Consider the following 19689-nt stretch of genomic DNA (forward strand, 5'->3'; position numbering starts at 1 on the left):
TACACACATAGAGGGCATTCTTCAACTCAATGGTATTATAACAAAGAAGACAGAAAACAAAAAAAAGCGGTTTTTTGGGGTAACTGAGATGAAAAAATGACTTGAAATTGGGTCTTGAAGCCGTTTTTACTTTAATCAAACGTCACTTTGACAAACACCCGCCATGTTGGTTTGTTTGCTGTAGGACACATATAGAGGGCACTCTTCAATTCTAGGGTATTATAAGGAAGAAGACAGAAAACAAAAAAAAGCGGTTTTTTGGGGTAATTGAGATGAAAAAATGACTTGAAATTGGGTCTTGAAGCCGTTTTTACTTTAATCAAACGTCACTTTGACAAACACCCGCCATGTTGGTTTGTTTGCTGTAGGACACATATAGAGGGCACTCTTCAATTCAATGGTATTATAATGAAGAAGACAGAAAACAAAAAAAAGCGGTTTTTTGGGGTAATTGAGATGAAAAAATGACTTGAAATTGGGTCTTGAGGCTGTTTTTACTTTAATCAAACGTCACTTTGACAAACACCCGCCATGTTGGTTTGTTTGCTGTAGTACACACATAGAGGGCATTCTTCAACTCAATGGTATTATAACAAAGAAGACAGAAAACAAAAAAAAGCGGTTTTTTGGGGTAACTGAGATGAAAAAATTACTTGAAATTGGGTCTTGAAGCCGTTTTTACTTTAATCAAACGTCACTTTGACAAACACCCGCCATGTTGGTTTGTTTGCTGTAGGACACATATAGAGGGCACTCTTCAATTCTAGGGTATTATAAGGAAGAAGACAGAAAACAAAAAAAAGCGGTTTTTTGGGGTAACTGAGATGAAAAAATGACTTGAAATTGGGTCTTGAGGCTGTTTTTACTTTAATCAAACGTCACTTTGACAAACACCCGCCATGTTGGTTTGTTTGCTGTAGGACACACATAGAGGGCATTCTTCAATTCAATGGTATTATAATGAAGAAGACAGAAAACAAAAAAAAGCGGTTTTTTGGGGTAACTGAGATGAAAAAATGACTTGAAATTGGGTCTTGAAGCCGTTTTTACTTTAATCAAACGTCACTTTGACAAACACCCGCCATGTTGGTTTGTTTGCTGTAGTACACACATAGAGGGCATTCTTCAACTCAATGGTATTATAACAAAGAAGACAGAAAACAAAAAAAAGCGGTTTTTTGGGGTAACTGAGATGAAAAAATGACTTGAAATTGGGTCTTGAAGCCGTTTTTACTTTAATCAAACGTCACTTTGACAAACACCCGCCATGTTGGTTTGTTTGCTGTAGTACACACATAGAGGGCATTCTTCAACTCAATGGTATTATACAAAGAAGACAGAAAACAAAAAAAAGCGGTTTTTTGGGGTAACTGAGATGAAAAAATTACTTGAAATTGGGTCTTGAAGCCGTTTTTACTTTAATCAAACGTCACTTTGACAAACACCCGCCATGTTGGTTTGTTTGCTGTAGTACACACATAGAGGGCATTCTTCAACTCAATGGTATTATAATGAAGAAGACAGAAAACAAAAAAAAGCGGTTTTTTTGGGGTAATTGAGATGAAAAAATGACTTGAAATTGGGTCTTGAGGCTGTTTTTACTTTAATCAAACGTCACTTTGACAAACACCCGCCATGTTGGTTTGTTTGCTGTAGGACACATATAGAGGGCATTCTTCAACTCAATGGTATTATAACAAGAAGACAGAAAACAAAAAAAAGCGGTTTTTTGGGGTAACTGAGATGAAAAAATTACTTGAAATTGGGTCTTGAAGCCGTTTTTACTTTAATCAAACGTCACTTTGACAAACACCCGCCATGTTGGTTTGTTTGCTGTAGGACACATATAGAGGGCACTCTTCAATTCAATGGTATTATAATGAAGAAGACAGAAAACAAAAAAAAGCGGTTTTTTGGGGTAATTGAGATGAAAAAATGACTTGAAATTGGGTCTTGAGGCTGTTTTTACTTTAATCAAACGTCACTTTGACAAACACCCGCCATGTTGGTTTGTTTGCTGTAGTACACACATAGAGGGCATTCTTCAACTCAATGGTATTATAACAAAGAAGACAGAAAACAAAAAAAAGCGGTTTTTTGGGGTAACTGAGATGAAAAAATTACTTGAAATTGGGTCTTGAAGCCGTTTTTACTTTAATCAAACGTCACTTTGACAAACACCCGCCATGTTGGTTTGTTTGCTGTAGGACACATATAGAGGGCACTCTTCAATTCTAGGGTATTATAAGGAAGAAGACAGAAAACAAAAAAAAGCGGTTTTTTGGGGTAACTGAGATGAAAAAATGACTTGAAATTGGGTCTTGAGGCTGTTTTTACTTTAATCAAACGTCACTTTGACAAACACCCGCCATGTTGGTTTGTTTGCTGTAGGACACATATAGAGGGCACTCTTCAATTCTAGGGTATTATAAGGAAGAAGACAGAAAACAAAAAAAAGCGGTTTTTTGGGGTAATTGAGATGAAAAAATGACTTGAAATTGGGTCTTGAAGCCGTTTTTACTTTAATCAAACGTCACTTTGACAAACACCCGCCATGTTGGTTTGTTTGCTGTAGTACACACATAGAGGGCATTCTTCAATTCAATGGTATTATAATGAAGAAGACAGAAAACAAAAAAAAGCGGTTTTTTGGGGTAACTGAGATGAAAAAATTACTTGAAATTGGGTCTTGAAGCCGTTTTTACTTTAATCAAACGTCACTTTGACAAACACCCGCCATGTTGGTTTGTTTGCTGTAGGACACATATAGAGGGCACTCTTCAATTCAATGGTATTATAATGAAGAAGACAGAAAACAAAAAAAAGCGGTTTTTTGGGGTAATTGAGATGAAAAAATGACTTGAAATTGGGTCTTGAGGCTGTTTTTACTTTAATCAAACGTCACTTTGACAAACACCCGCCATGTTGGTTTGTTTGCTGTAGGACACATATAGAGGGCATTCTTCAACTCAATGGTATTATAACAAAGAAGACAGAAAACAAAAAAAAGCGGTTTTTTGGGGTAACTGAGATGAAAAAATTACTTGAAATTGGGTCTTGAAGCCGTTTTTACTTTAATCAAACGTCACTTTGACAAACACCCGCCATGTTGGTTTGTTTGCTGTAGGACACATATAGAGGGCACTCTTCAATTCAATGGTATTATAATGAAGAAGACAGAAAACAAAAAAAAAGCGGTTTTTTGGGGTAATTGAGATGAAAAAATGACTTGAAATTGGGTCTTGAGGCTGTTTTTACTTTAATCAAACGTCACTTTGACAAACACCCGCCATGTTGGTTTGTTTGCTGTAGGACACATATAGAGGGCATTCTTCAATTCAATGGTATTATAATGAAGAAGACAGAAAACAAAAAAAAGCGGTTTTTTGGGGTAACTGAGATGAAAAAATTACTTGAAATTGGGTCTTGAAGCCGTTTTTACTTTAATCAAACGTCACTTTGACAAACACCCGCCATGTTGGTTTGTTTGCTGTAGGACACATATAGAGGGCACTCTTCAATTCAATGGTATTATAATGAAGAAGACAGAAAACAAAAAAAAGCGGTTTTTTGGGGTAATTGAGATGAAAAAATGACTTGAAATTGGGTCTTGAGGCTGTTTTTACTTTAATCAAACGTCACTTTGACAAACACCCGCCATGTTGGTTTGTTTGCTGTAGGACACATATAGAGGGCATTCTTCAACTCAATGGTATTATAACAAAGAAGACAGAAAACAAAAAAAAGCGGTTTTTTGGGGTAACTGAGATGAAAAAATTACTTGAAATTGGGTCTTGAAGCCGTTTTTACTTTAATCAAACGTCACTTTGACAAACACCCGCCATGTTGGTTTGTTTGCTGTAGGACACATATAGAGGGCACTCTTCAATTCAATGGTATTATAATGAAGAAGACAGAAAACAAAAAAAAAGCGGTTTTTTGGGGTAATTGAGATGAAAAAAATGACTTGAAATTGGGTCTTGAGGCTGTTTTTACTTTAATCAAACGTCACTTTGACAAACACCCGCCATGTTGGTTTGTTTGCTGTAGTACACACATAGAGGGCATTCTTCAACTCAATGGTATTATAACAAAGAAGACAGAAAACAAAAAAAAAGCGGTTTTTTGGGGTAACTGAGATGAAAAAATGACTTGAAATTGGGTCTTGAAGCCGTTTTTACTTTAATCAAACGTCACTTTGACAAACACCCGCCATGTTGGTTTGTTTGCTGTAGGACACATATAGAGGGCACTCTTCAATTCTAGGGTATTATAAGGAAGAAGACAGAAAACAAAAAAAAAGCGGTTTTTTGGGGTAATTGAGATGAAAAAATGACTTGAAATTGGGTCTTGAAGCCGTTTTTACTTTAATCAAACGTCACTTTGACAAACACCCGCCATGTTGGTTTGTTTGCTGTAGGACACATATAGAGGGCACTCTTCAATTCAATGGTATTATAATGAAGAAGACAGAAAACAAAAAAAAGCGGTTTTTTGGGGTAATTGAGATGAAAAAATGACTTGAAATTGGGTCTTGAGGCTGTTTTTACTTTAATCAAACGTCACTTTGACAAACACCCGCCATGTTGGTTTGTTTGCTGTAGTACACACATAGAGGGCATTCTTCAACTCAATGGTATTATAACAAAGAAGACAGAAAACAAAAAAAAGCGGTTTTTTGGGGTAACTGAGATGAAAAAATTACTTGAAATTGGGTCTTGAAGCCGTTTTTACTTTAATCAAACGTCACTTTGACAAACACCCGCCATGTTGGTTTGTTTGCTGTAGGACACATATAGAGGGCACTCTTCAATTCTAGGGTATTATAAGGAAGAAGACAGAAAACAAAAAAAAGCGGTTTTTTGGGGTAACTGAGATGAAAAAATGACTTGAAATTGGGTCTTGAGGCTGTTTTTACTTTAATCAAACGTCACTTTGACAAACACCCGCCATGTTGGTTTGTTTGCTGTAGGACACACATAGAGGGCATTCTTCAATTCAATGGTATTATAATGAAGAAGACAGAAAACAAAAAAAAAGCGGTTTTTTTGGGGTAACTGAGATGAAAAAATGACTTGAAATTGGGTCTTGAAGCCGTTTTTACTTTAATCAAACGTCACTTTGACAAACACCCGCCATGTTGGTTTGTTTGCTGTAGTACACACATAGAGGGCATTCTTCAACTCAATGGTATTATAACAAAGAAGACAGAAAACAAAAAAAAGCGGTTTTTTGGGGTAACTGAGATGAAAAAATGACTTGAAATTGGGTCTTGAAGCCGTTTTTACTTTAATCAAACGTCACTTTGACAAACACCCGCCATGTTGGTTTGTTTGCTGTAGTACACACATAGAGGGCATTCTTCAACTCAATGGTATTATAACAAAGAAGACAGAAAACAAAAAAAAGCGGTTTTTTGGGGTAACTGAGATGAAAAAAATTACTTGAAATTGGGTCTTGAAGCCGTTTTTACTTTAATCAAACGTCACTTTGACAAACACCCGCCATGTTGGTTTGTTTGCTGTAGTACACACATAGAGGGCATTCTTCAACTCAATGGTATTATAATGAAGAAGACAGAAAACAAAAAAAAAGCGGTTTTTTGGGGTAATTGAGATGAAAAAATGACTTGAAATTGGGTCTTGAGGCTGTTTTTACTTTAATCAAACGTCACTTTGACAAACACCCGCCATGTTGGTTTGTTTGCTGTAGGACACATATAGAGGGCATTCTTCAACTCAATGGTATTATAACAAAGAAGACAGAAAACAAAAAAAAGCGGTTTTTTTGGGGTAACTGAGATGAAAAAATTACTTGAAATTGGGTCTTGAAGCCGTTTTTACTTTAATCAAACGTCACTTTGACAAACACCCGCCATGTTGGTTTGTTTGCTGTAGGACACATATAGAGGGCACTCTTCAATTCAATGGTATTATAATGAAGAAGACAGAAAACAAAAAAAAGCGGTTTTTTGGGGTAATTGAGATGAAAAAATGACTTGAAATTGGGTCTTGAGGCTGTTTTTACTTTAATCAAACGTCACTTTGACAAACACCCGCCATGTTGGTTTGTTTGCTGTAGTACACACATAGAGGGCATTCTTCAACTCAATGGTATTATAACAAAGAAGACAGAAAACAAAAAAAAAGCGGTTTTTTGGGGTAACTGAGATGAAAAAATTACTTGAAATTGGGTCTTGAAGCCGTTTTTACTTTAATCAAACGTCACTTTGACAAACACCCGCCATGTTGGTTTGTTTGCTGTAGGACACATATAGAGGGCACTCTTCAATTCTAGGGTATTATAAGGAAGAAGACAGAAAACAAAAAAAAGCGGTTTTTTGGGGTAACTGAGATGAAAAAATGACTTGAAATTGGGTCTTGAGGCTGTTTTTACTTTAATCAAACGTCACTTTGACAAACACCCGCCATGTTGGTTTGTTTGCTGTAGGACACATATAGAGGGCACTCTTCAATTCTAGGGTATTATAAGGAAGAAGACAGAAAACAAAAAAAAGCGGTTTTTTTGGGGTAATTGAGATGAAAAAATGACTTGAAATTGGGTCTTGAAGCCGTTTTTACTTTAATCAAACGTCACTTTGACAAACACCCGCCATGTTGGTTGTTTGCTGTAGTACACACATAGAGGGCATTCTTCAATTCAATGGTATTATAATGAAGAAGACAGAAAACAAAAAAAAGCGGTTTTTTGGGGTAACTGAGATGAAAAAATGACTTGAAATTGGGTCTTGAAGCCGTTTTTTACTTTAATCAAACGTCACTTTGACAAACACCCGCCATGTTGGTTTGTTTGCTGTAGGACACATATAGAGGGCACTCTTCAATTCTAGGGTATTATAAGGAAGAAGACAGAAAACAAAAAAAGCGGTTTTTTTGGGGTAATTGAGATGAAAAAATGACTTGAAATTGGGTCTTGAAGCCGTTTTTACTTTAATCAAACGTCACTTTGACAAACACCCGACATGTTGGTTTGTTTGCTGTAGGACACATATAGAGGGCACTCTTCAATTTAATGGTATTATAAGGAAGAAGACAGAAAACAAAAAAAAGCGGTTTTTTGGGGTAATTGAGATGAAAAATGACTTGAAATTGGGTTTTGAGGCTGTTTTTACTTTAATCAAACGTCACTTTGACAAACACCAAGTTGGTTTGTTTGCTGTAGGACACATATAGAAGGCACTCTTCAATTCAATGGTATTATAGCATAACAATGAACAGATAAAGCTGTTATAGCATTTCAACTAGATGAATTCTAACTTACCTCCTCTCTGTTTGTTCTACCTTCATCAGGACCTTCAGAATTTTGCTTGTTTATTGTGAACTAAAATAGACTTTGTTTTGCTGCCATTAATACACCAAATTTTGTCCTGAAAAAGTACGTTTTTACTACTTTAACCACCCTTTTAAACCCTGATTTACCTGTGATTTGAAACCGAATTCACCAAATTGTACTACACGAGTTTTTGGGGTTATGTTAGCGGTTTACGTTTTCGTTGGGCCCCGCACCAAACCGAACCGAAGTTCAGAGCAAACTCCACATTTGGGCCCCGGCCTTTTGTCAACTTGCCAACATTTGCGAAATTCAAACAGGTTTGCTTCGAGGTAAACGACGAGAAGTGGAGGCGACATCTGACGGTTCGCGTTAGCAAAGTGCAGCAGCCGGTAAAGTAGCGCTCTCACCCACACCGTAAACAGTTGCCCGTACTGTCCGCTAGAGGACGCAATCTATTAAAATAAAGTGCCATCAGACTTAATTGACAATTTTTGCATTTTTATAGTTTCATTCATTTGAAACACTCTGTATACAGGGTTAGCCACCGTACACAAACTGGAAAAATCTTTTCATCTTTCTGTCACTTATTTTAATTGGAACACCCTGTATATTATTGAATTTTTGTATAGTTGATTTCAAATTTCAAAGATATCTCTTATATCTATCTACAACGGTTTTTGACATATTGACATTTAAAAAATGACGCTTTCCAGTTTTCCAGTGTCATAACTCCTAACCAGAATGAGCTCACTTGGTTTTTATTTATCTTAACATTTTGAGATCCATCGTTTGGTAATATTTTTAATTTGACAGGTGTCATAAATTTCATGACATCTGTCAAATTTTATGATAAGACAACGCAATAAATCTCAATAAGTTAAGATAAGAACATGCAAGCCATTTCTTCTCAGATCTTATTCAGATTAGGAGGTATGACCACCAAATTAACATTTTGGACCTAATTAATACCAGAATAATCATCTAGAGCCTAGAATCTAGTTATTCAGACTCTTCTCTGAAGTCTTCTAGGATCTGGAATGACTGAAACCTCGAAAAGTGCTTAGATTGGCAGTTTTGTCCAGCCAGAATAAGTTTCCTGACAAATTTGCTTGAGATTGACATTTTGATCTTAAATAATTCTAGAATAGTCATCTAAGGCGCAAAATCTATTTATTCAGACTGTCTTCTAGTATGTTGAATGACTGAAAACTCGAAAAGTGCTTAGATTGGCAGTTTTGTCCAACCAGAATAAGTTTCCTGACAAATTTGCTTGAGATTGACATTTTGATCTTAAATAATTCTAGAATAGTCATCTAAGGCGCAAAATCTATTTATTCAGGCTGTCTTCTAGTATGTTGAATGACTGAAAACTCGAAAAGTGCTTAGATTGGCAGTTTTGTCCAGCCAGAATAATTTTCATGTCAAATTTGCCTGAAATTGACATTTCAGACTTAAATGATTCTAGAATAGTCATCTAGAGCCTAGAATCTACGTATACAGACTGTCTTCTAGGATCTAGAATAAACGAAAACTCGAGAAGTACTTATAGATTAGCAGTTTTGCCCAACTAGAATAATTTTCCTAACAAATTTGCTTAAAATTGACATTTTAGACTTAAATAGTACTAGAATAGTCATCTAAGGCGTAAAATCTATTTATTCAGACTGTCTTCTAGTATGTAGAATGACCTGAAAACTCGAAAAGTGCTTAGATTAGCAGTTTTGTCCAACCAGAATAATTTTCATGGCAAATCTGTTTGAAATTAACATTTTGGACCTAATTAATACCAGAATAGTCATCTCCAGCCTAGAATCTAGTTATTCAAACTGTCTGTTTGCTTGAAATTGACATTTTAGATTTAAATAGTTCTAGAATAGTCATCTAAGGCGTAAAATCTATTTATTCAGACTGTCTTCTAGTATGTAGAATGACTGAAAACTCGAAAAGTGCTTAGATTAGCAGTTTTGTCCAACCAGAATAAGTTCATAGCAAATCTGTTTGAAATTAACATTTTGGAGCTAATTAGTACCAAAATAGTCATCTAGAGCCTAGAATCTAGTTATTTAGACTGTCTTCTAGGATCTAGAATAAACGAAAAACTCGAGAAGTACTTATAGATTAGCAGTTTTGCCCAACTAGAATACTTTTCCTAACAAATTTGCTTAAAATTGACATTTTAGACTTAAATAGTACTAGAATAGTCATCTAAGGCGTAAAATCTATTTATTCAGACTGTCTTCTAGTATGTAGAATGACTGAAAACTCGAAAAGTGCTTAGATTAGCAGTTTTGTCCAACCAGAATAATTTTCATGGCAAATCTGTTTGAAATTAACATTTTGGAGCTAATTAGTACCAAAATAGTCATCTAGAGCCTAGAATCTAGTTATTTAGACTGTCTTCTAGGATCTAGAATAGCTGAAAACACGAGAAGTACTTATAGATTAGCAGTTTTGCCCAACTAGAATAATTTTCATAGTAAATTTGCTTGAAATTGACATTTTTAGACTTAAATAGTTCTAGAATAGTCATCTAAGGAGTAAAATCTATTATTCAGACTGTCTTCTAGGATCTAGAATAACTGAAAACTCGAAAAGTACTTATAGATTAGCAGTTTTGCCCAACTAGAATAATTTTCATGGTAAATTTGCTTGAAATTGACACATTGGAGCTAATTAATACCAGAACCTTCATCTAGAGCTTCTAGACTAGTTGAAGATCATTTGGAAGCCTTTAGAGTGTTTCTAAAAGCTTTTGGAAGCTTCCAGAGTGTTTTGGAAGGCTTTCGACTGCTTAAGAAGCATTTTTTAAGTTCCTCTAGTGTTTTAAAACCTTTTTACACTACTTTAGGAGCGTTTGGAATATATTTGAACAGTTTAAAGAGCATTTAAGGTTCTGGAATGTTTTTTAGACATTTGAAACCTGGCAGACGGTTCTAGAACCTTTTGGAAGCTGTTAAATTGCTCTAGAAGCATACGGAAGCTTTTAGACTGTTTTGAAATGTTTTGAGAGCTTCTAGACTAGATGAAGAGCGTTTGGAAGCTTTTAGACTGTTCTAGAAGGTTTTGGAAAGTTTCCGACTGTTTTAGAAGCATACGGAAGTTTTTAGACTGTTTTGAGAGCTTCTAGACTAGATGAAGAGCATTTGGCAGCTTTTAGATTGTTCTAAAAGCTTTTGGAAGGCTTCCGACTGTTTTAGAAGCTTACGGAAGCTTTTAGACTGTTTTGAGAGCTTCTAGACTAGATGAAAAGCATTTGGAAGCTTTTCGACTGTTCTAAAAGCTTTTGGAAGGCTTCCGACTGCTTTAGAACATACAGAAGCTTTTAGACTGTTTTGAAATGTGTTGAAAGCTTCTGGACTAGATGAAGAGAGCATTTGGAAGCTTTTAGTCAGTTCTAAAAGCTTTTGAAAAGCTTCCGACTGTTTTAGAAGCTTACGGAAGCTTTTAGACTGTTTTGAGAACTTCTACAGTAGATGAAGAGCATTTGAAAGCTTTTAGACTGTTCTAAAGTTTCTGGAAGGCTTCTGACTACTGTAGAAGCATACGGAAGCTTTAAGGACTGTTTTCAAATGTTTGAGAGCTTCTGGGCTAGATGAAGAGAGAATTTGGAAGCTTTAGTCTGTTCTACAAGCTTTTGGAAAGCTTCCGACTGTTTTAGAAGCATACGGAAGCTTTTGAGACTGTCCTGAAAAGTTTTGCGAGCTTCTGAACTAGATGAGAGCATTTGGAAGCTTTTCGACTGTTCTAAAATCTTTTGGAAGGCTTCCGACTGCTTTAGAAGCATACGGAAGCTTTTAGATTGTCTTGAAATGTTTTGAAAGCTTCTATAGATAAGTTGAAAAGCATTTGGAAGCTTCTAGACTGTTTTGCAAGGCATTTTGGAGCTTCTCTAGTGTTTTGGATGGAACAGATAATTGGTATGTTTTTGTCTCTCAGAAGCCTTCAATATCTCAATACAGCTATTGCAATTGTAAATTAATCTATACAAAACAAATACAAAATCTGTCAAACATGACATTTGACAGATTTTTTTCAAAAAAAACATGAAAAATCTGTCAAATGTCATTGTTTTTGTGTAAATCGTTTAACGTAAATGTCAAAGGTTGGTTGCTTTAATTATTCCAAAAAAAAGCAAAATACCTAGAATTTGAAATCGATGGACTATTCAAAATACAATATATACAGGGTGTGTTCTAATACCTTTTTAGTGAACTGTTTAGGTGGCTAACCCTGTATCTTCGTAAACATTTTCATTTGTTTAACCGCACAAAATAACAAAAATTTGCATTTTGGTGTAATTTTACCGACACAATTCGGCGTTATCTTGTGTGCATTATACAGCCCTTGGCCTACTGATTCGTGTTTATTTTTAACAGTAAAATAGTGTCATGTTAGGTCAGGAGGATTATTATTAATAATAATTTTGGAAATTTAATTGTTTTACAAAAAAAAAATCAAAAATCCTTCAAAAAAGTTCGTACTTGGCCCCAAAATTTGATTTATTTCCCACAAACTTTTGACTTTTTGTTTGTTTTGAAATTTTGAAAAGTACACAACCTTGATTATTTTGTTATATTTACTGTAATTACACACAAAACCGTACAAATAGCAGACTACCACACATTGTGTGGTATCTAGGATTTGACGTCAATTTTGCGGTCAAACACCCTCTTTCGTACGGTTAGAAAGTTGATCCGTTTGATCGAGTATACACAAAAATGTCACTCAACTTTGTTGAAAATGTTTTGTTCAAATTTTCGTTTTAGCAGACGCTAAAACAACTTGGAACACATTAAAGTGGTACAAGGTTGTACACTAATATTGCGATTTGGTTAATGCAATTGGGTAGAAGAATTCGTGTCCGATTTCTTCATAAATTACTAATTAATAATCATTTTTTTAAAAAGTATATATTAAGTAACAATATCGTTTTAATAATAAGTTAACGTGCAGAAGTGTATAGTTTTGAGGATTTGCAAATGTTGCACATTCATTGGATTGGATTCTAATAAACAGAGTGTACCGGGTGACCCATAAGACTCTGTTCCTCGACCATATTTTCTCAATAATTCAGGTTAGGAACGAGATTTTAAAAAAACGGTTTTTACTGGCCTATTTGGCTCTTATTTGGCTACTTTTTCATAAAGAAAAAAGAAAACGTTTTTTTTTAAATTTTTTTTTGGAATTTGAGTCGTCAAAAGTAGCCCCCTGCGTTGATTCTTATTGCCCAAAGAATGCTGTTTTCAACGATACCAAATTGTTAAAATCGGTCAAACCGTTAGAAGTTAAACCAGGTTATTGCAAAAACAAGTGAACTTGATTTTTTGCAACTTTTTGAGCATGGTTTGACAATTTTGACATTAGTGACAGTTGTCACGTGCTTGTAGGGAACTATTTAGCTAGACGGTCCGTGACAATTGTCAAAACAACTGTCATACATCTCAAAAACACGTTTTGTATCAAATACTACAAGAAAACGTTTCTAATCTTTGATTTTTGCAACTTTTGAGCATAGTTTGACAAATTTTGACATTAGTGACAGTTGTCACGTTGATTGTAAACACCATTTAGCTAGAGGATTACGTGACAAATATCAAAACAACTGTCATACATCCAAAAACCACGTTTTGTATCAAATTCTACAAGAAAACATTTCTAATCCTTGATTTTTGCAACTTTAGAGCATGGTTGACAGTTTTGACGTTAGTGACAGTTGTCACGTGATTGTAAGAACACTATTCAGCTAGACGGTTCAACGTGACAATTGGCAAAAAATATCTTCATAAATCTCAAAAACCCGTTTTATATCAAATACTGCAAGAAAACGTTTCTAAACCCTGATTTTTGCAACTTTCGAGCATGGTTTGACAGTTTTTGGCGTTAGTGACAGTTGTCACGTGATTGTAAAACACTTTAGTTAGACGGTCACGTAACAATTGGCAAAATAACTGTCATAATTCTCAGAAACACCTTTTATATCAAATACTGCAAGAAAACGTTTCTAATCCTTGATTTTTATAAACTTTAGAGCATAGTTCGACAATTTTGACGTTTAGTGACAGTTGTCGCGTGATTGTATTACACTATTCAGCTAGACGGTCACGTGCAATGGTCAAAAACAACTGTCATAAATCTCAAAAACACGTTTTGAATCAAATTCTACAAGAAAACGTTTCTAATCTTTGATTTTTTGCAACTTTTGAGGATAGTTTGACAGATTTTGACATTAGTGACAGTTGTCACGTGATTGTAAACACACCCATTTTAGCTAGAGGATTACGTGACAAATGTCAAAACAACTGTCATACATCTCAAAACACGTTTTGTATCAAATTCTACAAGAAACCGTTTCTAATCTTGATTTGTTGCAACCTTTTGAGCTTAGTTTGACAAATTTTGACATTAGTGACAGTTGTCACGTGATTGTAAAACACCATTTAGCTAGAGGATTACTGACAATTGTCAAAATAACTGGATCATAAATCTCAAAAACACGTTTTGTATCAATACTGCAAGAAAACGTTTCTAAACACTGATTTTTGCAACTCTAGAGCATAGTTTGACAATTTTGACGTTAGTGACAGTTGTCACCTGATTATAGAACCACTATTTAGCTAGGCTGGTCACGTGACAATTATCATAATAACTGTCATAATCTCAAAACACGTTTTGTATCAAATTCTACAAGGAAAACGTGTCTAATCCTGATTTTTGTAACTTTAGAGCATAGTTCGGACAATTTTGACGTTAGTGACAGTTGTCACGTGATTGTATTACATTATTTAGCTAGATGGTCACGTGGCTATTGTCAAAATAACTGTCATAAATCTCAAAAACACGTTTGTATCAAATTCTACAAGGAAAACGTTTCTAATCCTTGATTTTTGTAACTTTAGAGCATAGTTCGATAATTTTGACATTAGTGACAGTTGTCACGTGATTGTATAATATTATTTAGCTAGACAATCACGTGACAATTGTCAAAATAACTGTCATAAATCTCAGAAACACGTTTTATATCAAATACTGCCAGAAAACGTTTTTAAATCCTGATTTTTGCAACTTTTGAGCATGGTTCGACAATTTTGACGTTAGTCACAGTTGTCACGTGCTTGTAGGGCACTATTTAGCTAGATGGTCACGTGACAATTGTCAAAACAACTGTCATAAATCTCAAAAACACGTTTTGTATCAAATTCTACAAGAAAACGTTTCTAATCTTTGATTTTTGCAACTTTTGAGGATAGTTTGACAAATTTTGACATTAGTGACAGTTGGTCACGTGATTGTAAAACACTATTTAGCTAGAGGATTACGTGACAAATGTCAACCCAACTGTCATACATCTCAAAAACACGTTTTGTATCAAATTCTACAAGAAAACGTTTCTAAATCCTGATTTTTGCAACTTTTGAGCATGGTTCGACAATTTTGACATTAGTGACAGTTGTCACGTGATTGTATAACATTATTTAGCTAGACGGTCACGTGGCTATTGTCAAAATAACTGTCATAAATCTCCAAAACACGTTTTATACCAAATACTACAAGAAAACGTTTTTAAATCCTGATTTTTGCAACTTAGAGCATGGTTTGACAGTTTTGACCGTTAGTGACGTGTTGTCACGTGTATATTGTGAGGAGTTTTCCAAAACGAGCAAAATTTTAAAAACGCTGGGTTTTCCTGTCCAAAACACTCTCAATCGGACGCCCTGTATAACCCATTTTTAGTGTTTTACGCCTTGGTTTGACAGTTGTGTGACACCAGACCACATTTATGTACATTGTCACGTGACGGACGTCAAAATAAATGGTCAATTGCCCATCTACTTAGTAAGTCTTGTTTTGACTGTGACATTATGCAACCTGAACTATCACATGCACAATTGCAAACTTTAGCTTATGATTTTAAGGGTATTTGGTGGTTCTGAACGCCATTTTGCTATGCTTTGCCAAAACAACAATTTTTTAAACTTTCAGGTTTAAAGTTAACCGGAATTAACGAAAACTGACCCGTAAAAACTCTCAGCGAAGCAAACAAGAAGCGTCATCAATGTGATATCGTTTGATCGTCATTAATCCGGATTAGATTTACGATCTTCATATAGTTTTATGATATTAATTGTGCAAAATCTGAAGTTTTTGTAATAAAAAATTATATTTGCCTCGACTTAAGTAAATAAGCAGCCGTAAATTTCGATTAAGGTTGAATACGTAACACAAACATTGACAGAAGAAGTGTAAATCTTCCAAAATTAACATTTTTGGAAAAATCCATTACAAACATTCTCCATGTTAAGTATACAGGGGTGATTCAGGTTTTAATACACAAATTTTTGCCACGTATTCTACAGTGTTGCCAAATTGCTAATCATTCTCCATGTTAAGTCCTTGATACAGGGTGATTCAGGTTTAATACACAATTTTAGCCACGTATCTACAGTGTTGCCAAATTGCTAATCATTCTCCATGTTAAGTCCTTGATACAGGGTGATTCAGGTTTTAATACACAAATTTTAGCCACGTATTCTACAGTGTTGCCAAATTGCTAATCATTCCCATGTTAAGTCCTTTATACAGGGTGATTCAGGTTTAATACACAAATTTTTGCCACGTATTTTACAGTGTGCCAAATTGATAATCATTCTCCATGTTAAGTCCTTGATACAGGGTGATTCAGGTTTTAATACACACTTTTTGCCACGTATCTACAGTGTTGCCAAATTGATAATCATTCTCCATGTTAAGTCCTTGATACAGGGTGATTCAGGTTTTATACACAAATTTTGCCACCTATTCTACAGTGTTGCCAAATTGCTAATCATTCTCCATGTTAAGTCTTTGATACAGGGTGATTCAGGTTTTAATACACAAATTTTTGCCACGTATTCTACAGTGTTGCCAAATTGATAATCATTCTCCATGGTAAGTCTTTGATACAGGGTGATTCAGGTTTTAATACACAAATTTTAGCCACGTATTCTACAGTGTTGCCAAATTGATAATTTTTACCAAAAAAAAGTTACAATGGGGTCAGATTTTAATTTTAAGCCAAAAAATAGAACAGTGTTGCCGGATTGTAATTTTTTACACGAAAATAATAACATTTACAGTAATATGAAAGTCCAATGGAGTTTCTTCCTGACGTTTCGTCCACATCTGCGGCTGACATTATCATAATAATACCACAAATACGATAATCAAGCAATTAATACTATTGAATGATCCATAATAATTCTCCATATACTCTCATTGTAAAATTATTTTTTCCTACTTTTTAAAATGCAATATCTCGGTAACGTGAAGAGCTAGAGAGGCCAGTTTTGGCTCATTTTGTAGTATTTTTTATCCCTTTTCTAATGGCGTTTCAGTGAAATCTATAAGAGTTGAAATAAAAAAGTTACAATCATTCAAAAATGGAAAAAATGAGATTTTTGCAAAAAGTGCAATTTTGGTAATTTTTATTTTGCTCTAGGAGGGTTCCAATGTACAGAAAAGGGCATATTTATACGAAAGGACCTTAATTAGGTGAAACAAGTGCAAAAAAGCACTTTAAAATTTTAATTTTTCAAAAAAATTTAAAAAGTGGGAGGAGTATTAGAAGTTATTTTTTACTATTTTTTGAAATTCAATATCTCGGTAATATGAAGAGCTAGAAAGGCCAGTTTTGGCTCATTTTGTAGTATTTTTTATCCTCTTACTAACGGCGTTTAAGTGAAATCTATAAGAGTTCAAATAAAAGAGTTACAATAATTCAAAAATTGAAAAAATGCGGTTTTTGTAAAAAGTGCAATTTTGGCAATTTTTTATTTTTCTCTAGGAGGGTTCCAATGCATAAGAGCATATTTATACCAAAAGACCTTAAATTAGGTGAAACAAGTACAAAAAAGCACTTAAAAAATTTTAATTTTTCCAAAAAATTTAAAAAGAGGGGGGAGTATTAGAAGTTATTTTTTACTATTTTTTGAAATTTAATATCTCGGTAACGTGAAGAGCTAGAGAGGCCAGTTTTGGCTCATTTTGTAGTATTTTTTATCCTTTTTTCTAATGGCGTTTCAGTGAAATCTATAAGAGTTGAATAAAAAAGTTACAATCATTCAAAATGGAAAAAAATGAGATTTTTGCAAAAAAGTGCAATTTTGGTAATTTGTTTTGCTCTAGGAGGGTACCAATGCACAGAAAAGGGCATATTTATACCAAAGGACCTTAAATTAGGTTAAAACAAGTACAAAAAAAGCACTTTAAATTGTCCATTTTTCAAAAAAATTAAATGAGTGGGGGGAGTATTAGAAGTTATTTTTTACTACTTTTTGAAATTCAATATCTCGGTAACATGAAGAGCTAGAGAGGCCGATTTTGGCTCATTTTGTAGTATTTTGTATCCTTTTTCTAATGGCGTTTTAATGAAATCTATAAGAGTTCAAATAAAAAGTTACAATCATTCAAAAATTTAAAAAATGCGATTTTTGTAAAAGTGCAATTTTGGTCATTTATTTTGCTCCAGGAGGGTTCCAATGTACAGAAAAGGGCATATTTACACCAAAAGACCTTAAATTAGGTGAAACAAGTACAAAAAAAAGCATTTTAAAATTTGTAATTTTTCAAAAAAATTAAAAGAATGGGTTATTTTCACTAGTTTTGAAATTCAATATCTCGGTAACGTGAAGAGCTAGAGAGGCCAGTTTTGGCTCATTTTGTAGTGTTTTTTATTCTTGTTCTAATGGCGTTTTAGTGAAATCTGTAAGAGTTCAAATAAAAAAGTTACAATCATTCAAAAATTGAAAAAATGCAATTTTTGCAAAAAGTGCAATTTTGGCAAATAATACCAATGTGATCAATAATATCGCATATATTGAATAATCTACGATAATCCTCATATGATACCCCAGTGCCATACCCCACGGTTTGTTTTAATAAAATTTCAACACCCTGTATTTACTAAAATTTCCGGGATATAGTTTATGAAGCAAACTGGGATTGCTATTGGACGTAGAGTACGTGGGTGTTTTAAAACCTGAATCACCCTGTATAATATACACTGGTTGGCCTAAAAGCAACGTGGGGTTGGTAACCAGCTAGAAACCAATTTTTCCAATGATTTTCAGTTGACGTGACGTGGTGCAAACTCAAATTTTTACGGTTCGAAACCAACTTCCGGGTGTACACTCTACCGGAACGTCCGGAAAACAGAAAAATGGTTCGTCATTGAATACACACACACACACACAGCTGAATGAATTTGGCCGAAACTGTCGATGTTTAAGTGGCTAATTAACGTTAAATTAATAGCAAAAAGTCGAATTCCCATAACGTTGTGCAACCTTGAAGGTTTTCCAATTATTGCTGATCAACAAAACACGCAACAACCACCCTGTTTTGGGTGTTTATTAGTGACGACACGCCATTTTTTGATGATTAATTAGCGAAAACAATAATTACTGTGGGAAGTGACCAAACATTGTGGTAAATTCAGTTGTACTTACAATGCGCCCCATCTGGTGGCCGGTGGAGAAACCTATCAATTTGAATTAACCGTGCATTTCTGACAGGAAAACCAACTTATTCATTTTAGTGTGTTAATTATGAAGTAAACGAAACAATTATCGGACTATTAATTCTCCACTGGCTGCTAATATCAAGAGGAAAACAAGGTTTTTTTGTTAATACTGTTTGCTTTATAGTTTTGAGTGTCTCTGTTAGGCCAGTTTATTGGATGATAACTAAATAATGCCTAATAACTTAAGCTAAGTTGAGGTTTGAATGTGACAAATCAGGTGCAAAATAACACAGTCCAACCTAAACTATCCTTAAACTCAACTTCAGTCAATTAGGATCAAAATGGCTTACAATAAATGTGAATTTTAACGGCAAACTCCATTAAAAGGTGAAGGAGTTTCATGCTAATTTCCACCTTACTTGTAGTAAATTTTTAATTGTTTATAAAGTTAATTCATGCAAGATACTGAGTGTCTCACAGTAAAGGATATATTGTGTTATGACAGTTTAAGAACCTCTGAGGCAATTTGGAGAACAAAATCCTTCTCAGAATGTTACTACTGTCAATCTCAGGGTTTTTGCAAAATTTCAGCCTGTTTTTCAACTGAAAGAGTTGATTTCTCTGTAGAAACCACTCAACAAACTGAAAATGAGAGTGAAGAGGCCAGATGGAGAGAAAGCATCCCCGAACAACCAAATGAGGAGAGTTTTACCTCAAAATCGGACCCTCTCCAGTTCGAAAGGTTGGAACAGTACAAACTGGAGAGCAGTCCTTCAAAAAGTCGTGAAATTTCCGACGTTTTTACCTCCAAATCAAAGAAAATGAACCAGTCCAGTATCTTCAGAAACTCCAAAATGCTTCTCAAGCAGTTAGAAGCCTTCCAAAATCGTCTAGAAGCT

The 19689-nt window shown here is 34.6% G+C and overlaps 1 protein-coding gene across 2 annotated transcripts in view; it reads right to left on the reverse strand.

The window, feature by feature from the left end:
• The window catches only part of LOC145736954 (carboxyl-terminal PDZ ligand of neuronal nitric oxide synthase protein-like), a 77643-nt gene extending 69915 nt beyond the window's left edge, over window positions 1–7728 (reverse strand). The window contains exons 1-2 of one of the 2 annotated variants that reach the window (XM_081991513.1): window positions 7440–7728; window positions 7282–7387 (exon numbers count right to left, since the gene is read on the reverse strand). The gene's annotated coding sequence lies outside the window, so the exon portion shown is untranslated. The remainder of the gene's footprint in view (window positions 1–7281; window positions 7388–7439) is intronic. The other variant, XM_081991514.1, reaches the window with a different exon arrangement.
• Window positions 7729–19689: the final 11961 nt, after the last annotated feature.

Source organism: Ips typographus, linkage group LG13, assembly GCF_016097725.1.
Source record: "Ips typographus isolate SLU linkage group LG13, UJ_Ityp_2.0, whole genome shotgun sequence".
Taxonomy (NCBI): domain Eukaryota; kingdom Metazoa; phylum Arthropoda; class Insecta; order Coleoptera; family Curculionidae; genus Ips; species Ips typographus.